This window comes from Lolium rigidum, chromosome 3 (genome assembly GCF_022539505.1).
Source record: "Lolium rigidum isolate FL_2022 chromosome 3, APGP_CSIRO_Lrig_0.1, whole genome shotgun sequence".
Taxonomy (NCBI): Eukaryota; Viridiplantae; Streptophyta; class Magnoliopsida; order Poales; family Poaceae; genus Lolium; species Lolium rigidum.
Window position 1 is genome coordinate 30,027,030 of NC_061510.1, and position 16,120 is coordinate 30,043,149.

The 16,120-nt window shown below is 48.6% G+C and overlaps 1 pseudogene; it reads left to right on the top strand.

Moving 5' to 3' along the window:
* The first annotated feature begins 12,043 nt into the window (after window positions 1–12,043).
* LOC124694573 lies at window positions 12,044–15,376 on the top strand (annotated as a pseudogene).
* The last annotated feature ends 744 nt before the right edge of the window (window positions 15,377–16,120 follow it).

Consider the following 16,120-nt stretch of genomic DNA (forward strand, 5'->3'; position numbering starts at 1 on the left):
GCACGTTGGGATGCCGCTCTAGTGGAGAGCCAGGCGTAACGCAGGGCAGAGGAGGATTCGTTCCACTGCGATCGTGATCTCGTCATCACGATGCGCTGGACCGAGCGCTGCTAGGATGCCTCCACCGCCCGCTGATGAGCTCGACATGAGCGCTAGGTTTACGCCTTGCGCCTGAGCTCCGACATGACGTTGGCCATGCTACTACCAGTAACCCCATCTATGGTAGGGGGCGCGACGGCGAGTAGATCGATACAACCGTCGTTAGTTTAGCCACTCCTAACCATCTGCGTAAAGATAGTCATTTTGGTCAAAAATATGTTTAGCACTACTACGTATTATTTTGTGTTAGTGATGGGCGGGCCTGGAAATACAGGGCGAACAACAAATCGGTTAGTTTGCATCGTGCTTATCTGCCGCCAACCAAACGATCAATTTATATTCTTTGCATCGAGCCTTCATGCACGTTGCGAGGTGCAGGACGTCATATGGCATGTGCTTATTAAATGGCTGCCTCCTTTTGTCAGATGAGCCGCGTGTGGTGGGACATGCACTGTTTGCATAACAAGGATACAACATTCTATACTTCGAATATGACTGAATACGACTGAGGTATACACCAATGGCAATGGTTGATGAGGATATCGAGCTACATGTAGGACGAGCTCCAAATAGAGTTTCCAAGCTCGATCGGTAGGGACGAAACCACCACGTTCACATAGTTGAAATATTCCTCCCTGGGCTCCCGCGAGTCCCAGGGCGAAACCCTAAATCGCCGCCGCCGCCAGAGCTCTTCTCCCCCTCCCCCGCTTCACCGCCGCCAGGAGGGCGCCGCCGGGCGAAGCTCGGGGGCGCCGGCGGCGGCGGGGCACCTCTCCCCTCCTCGCGGTGTCGCTGGCGCGGGCGGTCTCGTCGCGAAGGGCGCGACGCCGGCGAGGGCGTGGCGGCGCGGCTGCACCTGCGGCGGCGTGGTGGCTCCGTGTGCTGGGCGCACTCGGGCGGCGGCGGCTCCCGGCGGAGGCGTCGCGCGGCGCCGGGCGGCGCGAGCTCGGCCGACGGCAGGATCAGGGCGTCGAGCGCGGCGGCGCGCGAGCTTCGGCGGCCACGGCCGGGCGGGCCGGCGGTGGCGAGGCCTTCAGGGATGGAGCAGGGCGAGGCGTGAGCTGGGTGGCCTCCCTAGCCGCCCTGCGTGCGGGTTGGGGCAGGGGTCTCGGGCCCTGCCAGGCCCAGTTCGCCCCCAGATCTGGTACCCGGCGGCCATGGTGCCCAGCGGCTGCCTCTCTGGCCTTCTTTGGGGTCTGTAGGTCGAATCTCGCGGCGGTGTTTCTTGTTTCCCTCGGTGCTGCAGCGGGCGGGGTTGGGATGCCGGGGCGGCGGCCCTGGAAGGGGGAGCTATATGGTTGGCGGGCGAGCCAGTAGCTCTGGTGCTGGTCGGTGCCATGGTCGTGGGGGCGACGTGGTATTCGGCGAGCCGAGTGGTGTGGGGTGTAGATGGCGGTGAGGTTGCCAAGGGGAAACCTTTGCCCCTCGGGCCATGGCGGCGGCGTCCGCGGACGGCGTTCCCTTGTTGAAGGCGCCGTGAGGCCAACCTCCGTCCCTCTACTTCGTCCGGGTGAAAACCCAAGATCCTCGGATCGGGCGGTGGCGGCACTCCGGTGTCGTGCTCTTCTTGAAGACACCGTCTTGGAGCCCACAGCGCGAGGCTCACCGAAGGTTGGGACGGAGGTGATTCTTCGGCGATCTTCGGCAAGGCTTGCTCCGTACCCTTCCCTAGTCGAGCTTCCTTGGCGCTGCTCTGCGGTTTGCGAGCAATGTGGGTCGGTCCCCGGTGGTGGTCGGCTTCCGGTGGCGTCTCTGCGACGGAGGAGTTTTGTTGAGGCGCGCGTGCAAAATGGCTCGCTCTCGAGTGAGCTCCGGCCCGACACTGTAGACTGCAGTTCTTCTCCGAGTCCTCGTAGGCGCTTTGGTTGAACATGTTGGTCGCGCTTTCGGTTGTAGCTTCTTCGGTAGTTCGTGTGGGTGTGTGGTGTCATTCTGTAAGCTAGGTTCAGCACTTTGTATCGTTCTCGCCGTTGGTGCCTTTGTTAATTCAAAGTTGGGCACTTGAGTGCCTTTTACCTAAAAAAAAAGCTCGGTAGGGACAACAATAATGAAAGTTATCTAAAAACAGATAAAGAAGACAGGGAGGATATACATACTAGGAAGTTATCTGAAAAACATTTACAAATACTCAGTTTTCAAGATAGAATTCAAGCATTTCACATTTGGCAAATCATGCTTCAAATAACCAAATGTGCTCAACACATTCTTGCCAGAATTACAAGATAGACTATCTTGTGGCTGCAGTCCCTAGAATAGGAACCTAAGAGCATCTCCAGTCGCGTCCCCCAAACCGTCCCCCAAAGCGATTTGGGGCGCGCCGGACAAAAAAAGCGTTCCAGCCGCGTCCCCCAAAGCCCTTTTTTGTCCGGCGCGCCCCCATTCGGTGTCCGGCGCCCCGAGCCCGTCCCCGTCCCACGGGGACGCACCGGGGACGCCGGACACAGCGAAAGCGAGGCGGGGAGTGGCGGGGCCGACCCGTCGGCGGCACAATTAATTTAAACCTAACCGTCGCCTACCTCGCGACGGAAGTTATTGGCGCGCAGCGACGGTGCAGTTCCCGCGAGAGGGCGCAGCGACGCGTCCCGTCGCGCCTAGCTCTGCGTGCCGGCGTTAATGAGCGCCACCGCTCCTCCGCCTCCCTCCGGCCTATAAAAGGGGCGCCTCTCATCGTCCCTCTCACACACAAACCCTAGCGCCTCTCTCCCAAACCCTAGCCGCCACCATCTCTCTCAACAAGACTCGGCGCTATGTCTGGTAGAGGCGGACCTCGCGGCCGTGGTCGTGGTCGTGATCGTGGCCGCGGCGTAGCTGAACGCTCGCCGTCGCCTTCCACGCCGCCGCCTTCATCATCGTCGGAGATGGACGTGGAGCCGGACGTCCTGTTCGAGTTCGTCCACGTCCTCAAGGGCGACCCGCGCGGCATCCGGAGGCTGCCGGACTCCTTCGCCGAGTACGTCGGCGGCGTACGCCCGCGCACGATGCATCTGCGGGAGCATTCGTGCGGTTACTGCCGGTGGATCGTCAAGGCGATCTACGACGCGCGCGGCAAGATGTACCTCAACATCGGCTGGGAGAAGTTCGCGCGCCACCACAGCCTCCAAGCCGGCTTCATCCTCGTGTTCTCCTACTTGGGCAACAGGGACATGAAAGTCAAGGTCTTCGACGAGAGGCGCTGCCTCCGGGACTACCACGTCGACAGGGACGACGACAGCACCGACGAGGAGGACGACTGAATGAGTGTTGTTTCTTCGCAGCGAATACGTGCACGGAGGTTTCTGCCTGTTCGCCTCATCGGTAGAACCAACAAGGGCACCATCCTCCCGCTGGATTTTCCAGTTTAGGTGATTGGGTGTGCCCTCGAGTGTTCTTTCTTAGCAGCGAACACACGAAACCTTCGATGCACGGCCTAGTTAGGTTTAGTTTCTTTGCAATATTTTATATTTGTGTCCACCATGGTTCAAACTATGTATTAGTTTGTGGAAAACCATGTTCCAAACTGTGTTTTCGTGTAAACCACGTTCCAAATTATGTATTAGTTTGTGGAAATTGAAATAAAAATGCCAGAAAAATTATTTTAAATGTTTGGGGGCGGCGTTTGGGGGACGCGGCTGGGGAGCGACGTCCCCCAAACGCGGCACGAACGAAACACGTCCCCCAAACGCTCGATCCGGCGCGGTTTGGGGGACGGTTTGGGGGACGCGACTGGAGATGCTCTAAAGAAGATCTTGAACAAACATACCATCAATTTCACTTGAATCCCGCAAAATATAGATGAAAAATTAAAACATGGAAATACAAGACTAGTTTAGAGCAGTTGATAGATCAATATTTAAAGTGCCATTAGCAATTCTGTGAAACTAGTGAATGCATCGTTGTCATTGTTAGCATTTTTGGCTGATACTTGAGTTTCTCCACCACCATTCTCTTGTTTCTACACAAAGAAACCAACCATGTTGTTAGTCATGCAGTAAAAATAAGAACATTATTTTGCAAAGATATTCGACAACGCCCTTGAGTTTCTCCACTACCATCCACTTGTTGCTGCAACTAGGGATGTAAACAGAATGGGTCAGATTAGATAGCTATTTCCATATACTTTACCATTGTTTTTACCGTATTTGGACCGGACCAGATAATGGTCGGATGCGGATCCAAATGTGGATTATAACGGATTAAGATATGCGGTAGATTTGGATCGGAAACGGTATACACATCAAATCAGTAGTACATTTCTTTTATGTAAAACATATGAGCAGAAAGCGTGTAAGAGTACATTATAGCCACTTGTTTGTACAATAAAAAAAGTTGTGTGCTTCTAGCATACATAATTGGGTCTATAAACTAAGTATTTTGCCCGGATATTCAGGGTTGGAATTATTTTATCGGATTATCCTCTTTGAGAATATCAGATAATTCGCAAAAAATATCGGATATTATCAACACCATATATGCTACCATATCTGCCGGATATCCTCTTGATCTGTATCCACATTCGCATCCATATCCGGAAGATTTCTGAAAGTGCATACCATATCCGCAAAAACGGATGAGGATGCGGATTCGGATCGGAAATTGGACGTGCCACTTACACCCATAGCAGCAACAAACCAACCCTGTTATTAGTTATGAAATAATAGATAAGAACATTATATTGCAAGGTTTTCAATAACATACTTTAGATTTTTTTGGAACTTTGTTTTTGAACTTGTGTGTCTTCTCGAGCCAACTTACATGCCTCTTTGAACTTTTTGGTTGGACATCGTTTTTATTTAGCTGTGCAGAACTAACCAAACCCTCGTCTTGTTGAACATTAGGTTGGACACTGGATGCATCACTCAAAATACTTGTAGATGCACTCATTTTGTCTGCTACTTGATTAGCAACGCAATCAAATCCATTGTCCACCAACAAGCTACATTCCAGATCACTTGAAGCTTTATATGCAAAATCATGAAATTTGTGAGAAAGAAACTTGTAGCACAGCATAGCATCCAAAAATTTGGATTTTCCTTCCTTTGGTATCTTGTATAGTTTCATATTTTGCTTCCCTTGTCCATCGCTTTAGAAGGTAATGGTTTGGCAATAACTTAATATTCATCAATTCAAGAACTTTCAAACCATGCCCACACAAGACTCTGGTCCGTTTAAACTGAAAACAAATACAAGAATCCGTTTGCTCCAAGGGATCACCGACAACTATGTGTTCTTCTTCAGAACTTAAATCACCATCAGCCCTCACAAGTGCAACAACTTAGGTATTATCTCCATCCAATTCTCTTGTAAATACAACCATGGATCTTTGGTATTCAATTTGGAAAGCTTCAAATATGGTGGGTGTGTAAAGTTTGATGGTTTGCAACAACATACGTGTCCTCATTCCTATTCTTGGTAGTTTTTTATAGCTTGAAATTCTGCATCAAGTTCCTTGTCTCTTTTTTCCTTGCACCACCCTTTCAAAATGTTTTAAGAACCGAACGATGTTAAAATCTGATTTCAGATGTTTTTTCAAGTCACTATTGAAACTCTCACTTAATTGTGTGCTTTTATTCCCAATAAGAAAACATCCCTCGTGTATTTTTTTGCCTATTTTTTCCTTTAACTTGTAGATACGACATAGCCATGTTGTCTTCTTCTTCTCCATATTATTGCTCATTATGTCAAATTGTTCTTCAAAGGCTGTCTTGTCATCAATGTTATACATACAAGCATTAAAATCTGAGAGATTGTGAGGTTCTTCATCATCATACTTTTTTGGGGAGTCTTCATCTTTGTTATTGCGCAAGTTCTTGACGCCATTTTTCATTATGTAATAGGTACACTATCCGTGCCATGCTACTGTGAATACCTCCGCAACATCATTTCCCATTGCCATGTCTTGATCAGTAAATACCGTTCTAGGATGATTTCCATTGTGTGTAGCTAGAAAAGACTCAAATAGCCATGTGAAAGAAGCACGAGTTCCATCAAACAAAAGAGCAGCACAAAATAATGGTCTCTCTAAAATGATTGTATCCAATAAAAACACCAATGGTCTATACTCTTTGTTTGTGCCAAAAGTGGTGTCAAAGGTGACAACATTCCCAAAGTTTGCATAATCAATGTACATCTTTGCATCGGCCCAGAATATATTAGTTATTTGTTCTTCACAATCTGATTGCAAAGTATACCGGACCCCTACCATATTCCTTTCAAAAAAAGGGTTCTCAAAGATCTTATCTTGAAAATATTTCAGCATGCTTCCTGCCTGACCATATGTCAACTCCCTTTGATGTCATCCTCCAACTTGGCGAATAACGATATCATGTGCATTTTTTGGCCTAATTCCGTAGTCATCGACAACCTCAATTTCACAAGCTCGCAATTCTTAAATCTTTCTTTGTGATAACATCAAATGAAGATTTGTGACACGTAAAGATCGTGATTGAGCAAATAATTACTTCCAGCACTTCATAATGTCCTGCCACTCGATCTAATGGAAGACATATATGAACCTCACAACATGTTCTTGTTTCAGCCCGTGGGTTCTTTGTGAGATGGTCCCTTTTGTCTTATGCATGACGACCCTGTTTCGCACACACATATCTACATGAAGTTACCTTTCCATCCATTTTAGTTGTCAAGCTAGACCTTTTTCTGGCCTCTACATAGACTCTATAGTTTACCCAAAATGACCAAGCACCATCCAAGTTTCTGAATTTCTGGCCAACTTTAGGTAAGCAAATAGGAATCGCATTCTCCCTATACCAAATTAGACATGCACTCGCTGCTATAGATCTTGATGCAAACCAAGCAAAGGCATTTCGATGTAAGCCAACTTACTTGTTTGGTTCAGCCATTGGTTCTTAATCGGGAGGCATGAACTCAACAAAAACATTGCTGGAATGATAAACAAATACAAGTAAAAATATGTTTGTGAACAAATGAGAGTGAAAGATGGGAAATATATTTGGGCTACATGCCGAGAAGAAGTCGAGGCGGAGGAAGTAGAAGATGGTGGACGAAGATGTACACTCGCCTCGATTGCCCATCGATAACCCTGCTCGATAGCCCCTCCATCTCCCCTCGATCGCTAGACAGCGAGCGGACAAATGTCGCCGCCAAATCCTATCCATGTGCTGCAGCCCCGCCAAAACACTGTGTTTTCCCTTCTCTATCCCGAGCTGGGCTTGTTACATGGCCTCGGCCTGACTGGACTATGTTGAGAGAGGGGACATGAAGCAGGGGCCTTACGGTTTGGGAAGAAAGGCATCGGGGCAAGGATGGCGGGTTGCCTCTGACTTGCTTCACGCAAGGTAGAAAATCTGCGTCGGTCGTCGGCTCACGTACGGATTCAAGATCAAGGTCATTTCGATGGGCCATGGCCACCATCGCTGTCGCGTAATGAAGAGGGATCGAAAGAGTGGCAATGCTTTGACCTCGGCTCTACAGTTATGTGTGTCGTTCGTGTAGACATTCTCTTGTACTATTTCTACCAACTTATTAGGGTAATACATATTTCGAGAAAAACTTAAGAAATTATTTTGGTCAATAAAAAATGTGATATATGTCACAAAATTAAACCATTGGAAACACAATTTTTGTAACATATATGTCATATTTTGATATTAAGGGCCCTTTACAATATAAACTTTCAAGGGGCGGAGCTTAAAGACGGTCAACTCAATACAAGAACTTGAAAGGATTGGGTGGGCTTCATGATGAAGGTCATAATACACTTTCTGAGAATTGAAGGATGATACCTTTTAAAATTAATTTAGGTGTCTCGTTGGAATGTGGCCTACTCCTACTCTAGAAACTATGTATAGTGTTTCGTCTTTGACTTGGGACAAAAGTGACTTCTCATGCTTGATGCCTAGACACCTCTCGGTACACATGTAGCAAGCTAGAAGAGTCAGCTAGCGTGAAAATCTTGTGTGTATGTGTCTGTGAGGGGGTGGGGGTGGGAGGAGGGGGGCTCCAGGAGATGACGGGGAGAGATTTCGATGTAGAGGAGAGATCAGAAAAGTAGCGATGTCCAGTAGGCTGCTGCGGTGGAGCGAGGAAACTTTGTGAAAAAAGGGGGTAATGGCGTAGTGGCTACAACTAAGGTTATGTACAGTTACCTAATGGGTCATACGATTAGGATTGGGCCTGCAAAGCCACCTAAGGTGAATCGTTTGGTTAAATGGGTCTTAAATCAGTAGCAATCCCGTGGATATTAATTTTTTTCACATCTCATTTGAGATCCATATTGGTTAGCATTGTAGTTATTTTTCTACAGGCGCCTAACGGTCAAAATGGATTGGCAACTTTATATTGTTACTCAGGAAGAGTGGACCAATAGAGGTTGAGCTATAGGTAACACTTTATATTTTGAAATATTTAGCAATTATATATCAAAATTTTAAAAACATTGTATAGGTAGTCAATAATGCGTACTACAACGTTTATAATCTAAATTAGAACTAGTTTAAATTTTAGGATACACAAAAATGAGTAAATCTGGAAAATTATATAGTGTTGAAATGTGCATTGCTCACTATATATAACATTGTCAGGTTTTTTCATTTTTGCGTAGCCTAAAGTATAAAGTAGTTCATATTAAGATTTTACATGTTTGCAGTATACATCATTGACTATCTCTAAAATTTTATTTCATATTTTTAAAATTTTAAAATACGAATTTTAAGTCTTTCACCATAAAAGTCTTCCGTTTTGAGTATCATATAAAGTGATGGTGGTAAGTGGTAACAAAGAGAGCGACCAGATGCAACTGCGCAAGCAAACGCGGGTTTCAGAATAATAAGTTGGCGCTGACCTCTGTATACACATACACATCATATAAATAAATACCACTAAAAATAAACACGCTGACCTAACGAGATGTCTGTTCTTACATATTGGGCAACCGCCAGCTCGTAAGCAGCTCATCAGTGATGAGACCTGAGCTAATAGTACGTATGCTTAAGGATATACTCTACCAGGAATTAATCGAACAGCTGGCCTGTATTAGTCCACTCAAGGGTAACAAAAAAACGCTACTTGCTCGTTCAAATACAACTGGTTGGTGGTGGCTGAAAAAAATAAGGACCTGCTCAGGTTAATTATGCTCTCTCTCTCTCTCTCTCTAAGAATACTTGTATCTCCATTCGTTTCTTTGTTAGTCATTGTAGATGCAGCATACGTTCGTTCCCATGTACCAGTCATGCCACCTCCACTTCTTGGTCAACGTGGGCAGGTTATCTGTTATGAAGGGATCATTAGGGTGAAAACTATTTTCTCTCCTAACGGTTTGTCTTATGGACACGTCTAGCCGGGGAAAATATCTAGTGATACCATCCCTTACATGATACCATGATACCACTTTATAAAATTTGAATTCTAAGTGTCGAAAAATTTAGGAAAAAATTTGTGGCTGTTGACAAGATGTATGTTTACATTCTCTGGTTTTTTCACAACTAAATTTAAAATACACCAAGAGAAACAAAAAAGACAAATTGTATGTGAATAGTGGCATTTTGTGTTTTTGTCTTTATGTGACACTATTCATGTTTGATTTCTCATTTTTGTTTCTCTTAGAGTATTTTGAATTTAGTTATGAAAGTTACAGGGCACGTAGAGACGCATCTTGTGAACACCCAAAATTTTGGTTTTAATTTTTTTAACATTTAAAATTTAAATTCTAGAGAGTGGTATCATGGTATCATATAAGATGTGGTATCACTAGATATGTTCTCCGAGCGGCCGCATGCCTGTTAGTTATTCTGAGCGGTCAACCAAAATGGAAAGTGCTCACACGAAAAGATGTGTACAGCTGTCAAAAAAGTAGGCTAGTTGATATCACTTTATTGTTTTAAAAAAGCTGTAATTTTTAAACCGTGCGGCGAAATTACAATCCGTTTTCACTTTTAGAATCCAAACGACGAGAGCTTCGAAACTAGACCACATTTTCATATGTTTCGACATAATTTTTTAACAAGCAACTTTGATGCACGACAGAGCAACTTTATTGTGCGGGAAAACAATTTTGGTATGCGGCAAAGCAACTTTGGTGTCCAACAAAAACACTTTGATTCACAACGATGGTAGGCTTCACAACAGCTGCAGCAACAACTCCTAATGTTACTCTACAGGACACTAAAATTGCTCGACCGAGTACCAAAGTTGCTCGCAGGACACTAAAAATTGCTCGGTCGGGCGCCAAAGTTGCTCTGCAGGGTTCAAAAACTGCGTCGCCGGGCACCAAAGTTGCTATGCAGGGCACTTAAGTTGCTTCGTCACACATTGAAATTGCTCCCATGGACACCAAAATTATTGTCGGGCACCAAAGTTGTGCCTTCCTGTACCAAAAAATGTACATATTCGTTGCACACCAAAGTTGCTTTGTCGCATATCAAAGTTGGTTTGCTGCACAATAAAGTTGCTCAACCGCGCATCAAAGTTGCTTGTTAAAAAAATTCGTCGAAACATATGAAAATATGGTCTAGTTTCGAAGCTCTCGTCATGGGGATTTTAGTAGTGAAAACGAATTATAATTTGGTCGCACGGTTTAAAAGTTATAGTTTTTTAAAAAATGACACATGATACCAGCTAGCCTACCATTTTACTGACAACTGGACTGCCTGGTGCGTGTGCCCGGGACGTCCATCCGGCACACGCCCGCCCATAAGATTTCAGGTTGTCTTATAGCTTCTGGAAATGATGTGGATGCCTCGACTGTACCAATGCAGGGGGAGTGGGACCTCCCGTGCACTATATATCATGTTTCATTGCATAACAATCTGAACTAGATTGCCGAACTGATGCCTGAATGGCAAAGTATTATAACATTACGTTGTTGCAGATACTAGATTATTTATCTTCACGATATTAATATATTTCGGAGAAAAAGATATTTTCGGTAATAGTTTTGATTGACACACACTGTCTGGTGTGGTACATAAAAGTGGTAGCTTACAACTTGAAGAAACTTGAAATTAAAACATGGAAGTAGCTCTCAGGTGCTTCTTCATATCTTCTTGGATTGGGAGTACTCGTTCTATTGACTTTCGGTACTGCCTCTAGTCCATAATAAATGACGTGGCTTTAGTGTAAATTTAAGGAAAAAATAACAACATTTATTACGGATAGGAGGGAGTAACATAAACATTGAATTTCACGTTCTTTCTCAAAGTAACAGAAGATTAGGAAAGTCTTGTCGATTGTTGCTTTCTCCAGATGTCGAAAAAGCATGAGAACAAAAGCTCGAATGGTACAATCCTTCCGTCGCTCCAAAATAAAAGAAGTGATCATGTAGTTCTTGATCTATGAAGATGCGTTGTTAGGTGTCCATTACGCGATCAAGGACGAACCTCAACGTTTGCTCGAGAGATAGGGAGAGGCGCATTGAACGAAGTTAAGGGCAAAGGATTGGAACACTAATCTTCTACTCCAATCATAATCTATTGGCAGTGGCAGAAAAACAATCTAGTGTACTAGCGGCGATCGGAAGTCTTCTTCTTAATCTAATGGGATCCCTAATAATCTATTCGGTTTTGCTATGTCTCAGTCAATTGAGATTTTCTTAAGTCTAAGTCACTTATAAAAATGTGCTTTGAGTTGCTATTTTCTATTAAAAAATTGCAATTGCACTTTTCTGACAGAAAAGTGCAACTGAACTGAGTTGCACTTTTCTTTGAACTATAGTTGCACTTTTCTGAGTTGACTGAGACTTAAAAAAATCTCAGTCAACTGAGACATAGGCACACCCTAATCTATTTGATGCTAAAACCAAGATTTATGGAACAAAACTTCTCTTGGCCTTTCGAGGTAAGGAACAAGCGGGCAAAGGGAAACGAGAAAACGTCGTGAGCTTCACGCCTCCGATTCTGACCTCTCCCACGTCTGGCGATCGAGGAGGTCTAATGCCCGCGCGTCATGGTTGCAGCTGATGTTTGCTGCAGATTGTACGGCGGAGGGTTTAGAGATGAAGCGCCATGAAGCAACAACGTTGTCCCGGCGGCGCGTGCTTCTTCTCTTCTTCCTGCTCCTGTCGTCCTCGCAGCTGCCGCGCGGCGCGAGAGCGGCGCCGGGCGAAGCGGAGGCGCTCGTGGACTGGAAGGATAGCCTGAAGCTGCCGTGGGCGGGCGCCCTCGCCAGCTGGGACAGGAAGGCCGCCGCCAACTCCACGGTCGCGGCGTGCTGGTGGCAAAGCGTGTCGTGCGACGCCTTCGGCCGCGTCGTCGGCGTCGACGTTGCCGGGTCCGGCCTCGCCGGCACGCTCGACGCGCTCGACCTCTCGTCGCTGCCCAGCCTCGCCAGCCTCAACCTCAGCTACAACTCGCTGACAGGGTCGTTCCCGTCGTCAAACTTGCCGCTGCTCAGCATCAAGTCCATTGATTTCTCCAACAACAACCTATCAGGCCCGATCCCGGCGGCGCTGCCCACGTACATGCCCAACCTCGAGCTCCTGAACGTTTCTTCCAACCAGCTCACCGGCGGTATACCGCCGTCGCTCGCGAACCTGACCAAGCTTCAGAGCCTTGTTCTCGGCAAGAACCTTCTCTCCGGCGGCATACCGCCGGCGCTCGGCTCCATCTCGGGGTTACGCGTGCTCGAGCTGCACAGCAACCCGCTGGGCGGCGCAATCCCCGCGTCTCTCGGCAACCTCCTGTCGCTGGAGCGCATCAATGTCAGCATGGCTCTGTTGGAATCCACCATCCCCACGGAGCTCAGCCGCTGCACCAACCTCACTGACATTAGCCTCGCGATTAACAAGCTCACCGGGGAGCTGCCGGTGTCGTGGGCCAAGCTGACCAAAGTACGGGAATTCAACGTCTCCAAGAACATGCTCACCGGGGAGATCATGCCGGACTACTTCACGGCGTGGACCGGTCTCGCGGTGTTTCAGGCCGACAACAACCGCTTCACCGGCGGGATCCCCATGGAGGTCGGCATGGCGTCGGGGCTGGAGTTGCTCTCCTTTGCGACCAACAACCTCTCCGGTGCCATCCCGGCGATCATCGGAAGCCTGACCAACCTCGTGCTGCTGGACCTCGCCGAAAACGAGTTCTCCGGCACCATCCCGCGGACCCTGGGCAACCTCACGAGATTGAAGATTCTTCGGCTGTACAACAACAAACTCACCGGCCGGTTGCCGGACGAGTTCGGGAACATGACGGCGCTGCATAAGCTGTCCGTGAGCACCAACATGTTGGAGGGCGAGCTGCCGGCCGGGCTTTTCCGGTTGCCGGACCTCATCTACATCATCGCCTTCGAAAACTTCTTCTCCGGCATCATCCCGCCGATTTCCAGCCGCCAGCTGACCGTCATCAGTATGGCAGACAACAACTTCTCCGGGGAACTTCCACCTGGGCTGTGCCTGAGCGCCGACAGGCTCCAGTTCCTTGGCCTGGACAGGAACCAGTTCACCGGCACCGTGCCTGCTTGCTACCGCAACCTCACAAAGCTGGTACGCATCAGGTTGGCACATAACCGGCTTGCCGGCGACGTGTCGGACATCTTCGGATCACATCCTAACCTGTACTACATCGACCTGTCCGGGAATTCGTTTGATGGCAAGCTCACAGGGGAATGGGCTCAGCAGTTAAAGAGCCTCCGGTATCTGAACCTGGACGGCAACAAGATCACCGGGACAGTTCCTCCCGGTTTCGGCAACATGGCTGCACTCAACGATCTGAGCCTCGCATCCAATCTTCTCGCCGGCGCGATCCCGCCGGAGCTCGGCCAGTTACCATTGCTTAGTGTGAACCTGCGTCACAACAAGTTGTCAGGACCGATTCCTCCAGCATTGGGGAACGTCACCGGGATGCTGCAGCTGGACCTATCCGGGAATGAGCTCGACGGCGGCGTGCCGGTGGAGCTGACCGAATTGAAGCGCATTTGGTACCTGAACCTGAGCAGCAACAACCTGACAGGGGAGGTGCCGGCTCTGCTTGGCAAGATGAACTCGCTGACGGACTTGGATCTCAGTGGCAACCCGGGCCTGTGCGGCGACATCGCCGGCCTGAAACATTGCGGCTCGGATGGTTCCGCCGGCGCCGGAGTTGGCCCACGGCGATACAGCAAGAGGCTGATCCTTGCCGTCGCTCTGTCAGTTGGTGCGGCGCTGCTCATCTCAATGGCTGCGGCTTCTTTCCTCCTCGTGGTCCGCAAGAAGAGGAAGAGGCGAACCGGCGTCCACCACGACACAGGCGGAGCAGAGACAACGACGGCGAGCGGCAGCGGGACTAATGTGCCTCTGCTGCAGACGTCCATATGGAGCAGGGAGGTGGAGTTCTCCTTCGAAGACATCGTGGCCGCGACGGAGCACTTCAACGAGGCCCACTGCATCGGCAAGGGGAGCTTCGGGAGCGTGTACCGCGCGGAGGTCCCCAGCGGCCACTCCCTCGCCGTGAAAAGGCTGGACGTGTCGGAGACGGGGGACATCAGCGAGAAGAGCTTCGAGAACGAGGTGAAGGCCCTGACGCGCGTCCGGCACCGGAACATCGTCAAGCTCCACGGCTTCTCCACCACGGACGGGTTCATGTACCTGGTCTACGAGCGCGTCGAGAGGGGCAGCCTCGGCAAGGTGCTGTACGGCGGCGGCGACGAGAGGTTCGACTGGCCGGCGAGGATGCGCGCCATCAGGGGCCTCGCGCACGCGCTGGCGTACCTGCACCACGACTGCTCGCCGCCCATGATCCACCGCGACGTCTCGGTCAACAACGTCTTGCTCGACGCCGACTACGAGACGCGGCTGTCGGACTTCGGCACTGCGAGGTTCCTCAGCCCCGATCGCTCCAACTGCACCACCGTCGCCGGCTCCTACGGCTACATGGCACCAGGTACCTACATTACGCGCCATTGCAACATCGAATTGCAATCCAACTTTGCTGAGCAGTGAGCACTAATCGGCATTGAGTTTCTTGCCGCAGAGCTCGCGTACCTGAGGGTGACGACCAAGTGCGACGTGTACAGTTTCGGCGTGATCGCGATGGAGATCCTGACGGGCAAGTTCCCAGGCGGGCTCATCAGCTCACTCTACAGCCTGGACGAGACGCAGGCCGGCGTCGGCAAGTCGTCGGCGCTCCTGCTGCTCAGGGACTTGCTGGACCACAGGCTGCAGGCCCCCGACGGGGAGCTCGCCGCGCAGGTGGTGTTCGCCTTCGTCGTGGCCCTGTCCTGCGTCCGCACCAACCCCGACGCCCGCCCCACCATGCGCATCGTCGCGCAGGAGCTCGACACTCGCCAGAGGTCGGCCTTGGACAGGCCGCTCGGGGCGATCATGATCGGCGATCTCCTCGGTTCACGGGTATGAATGTGACACATACGTATTGCTGGTGAGTAGCATTTGTACGGTACAGGTTTGAAGATGGGTACATATTGGTTCATTGGATTTTTTTTTCTTTGTGTGTACATCGGCGCGACATACGTGATCTGTTCCATGATTCATTTCTGTACTAAATGTGCAGTTTGTAGGTGACGTAAACGAACAAGAACAAGAAAAGTTATGTTTTTACTGTTTGTCAATCTCAAGCAACTGAAATTCTCTGCAATCTCAGTCTATTTTCCAAGCTGAAGTTGCAGTACATTTGCCTGTTCTTGCACATATGGTGTATTTTCTCTCACCATGAATGGAAATTATGTTGACAAGTTATTTCTCTTCATTTTAAAATTTCATTTCTACGGGGCTAAATATTATCCAAAGATAAGATTTTCTTGTACGCATGTTGAAGTTTGTCTCTTCATCTTTGTTACGTCACGTGTGAGGGAATTGACAAAGTTACTGAAAGTGTGCCCTAGAGACAATTATTATATTGAGATAGTATTTCCCTGATTTGAGAGTTATTTATGTTTTTTCTGTTTTGTCCAGGGAATAATGGGAAGCTCCCCACCGTTAATTCTATTACGTGAAGACAAAATAAGTTATGTATACTAGTGTCATCATGTGTGCCCGCCTATCTGACCGCGGGTCTCTGGGGATATTCGTTTCGGGGTGATGGTAGAAGGGGCCAAAGATATGAGTAGGGCACACAAACACTTGTAATGGCAACTCCGCCTG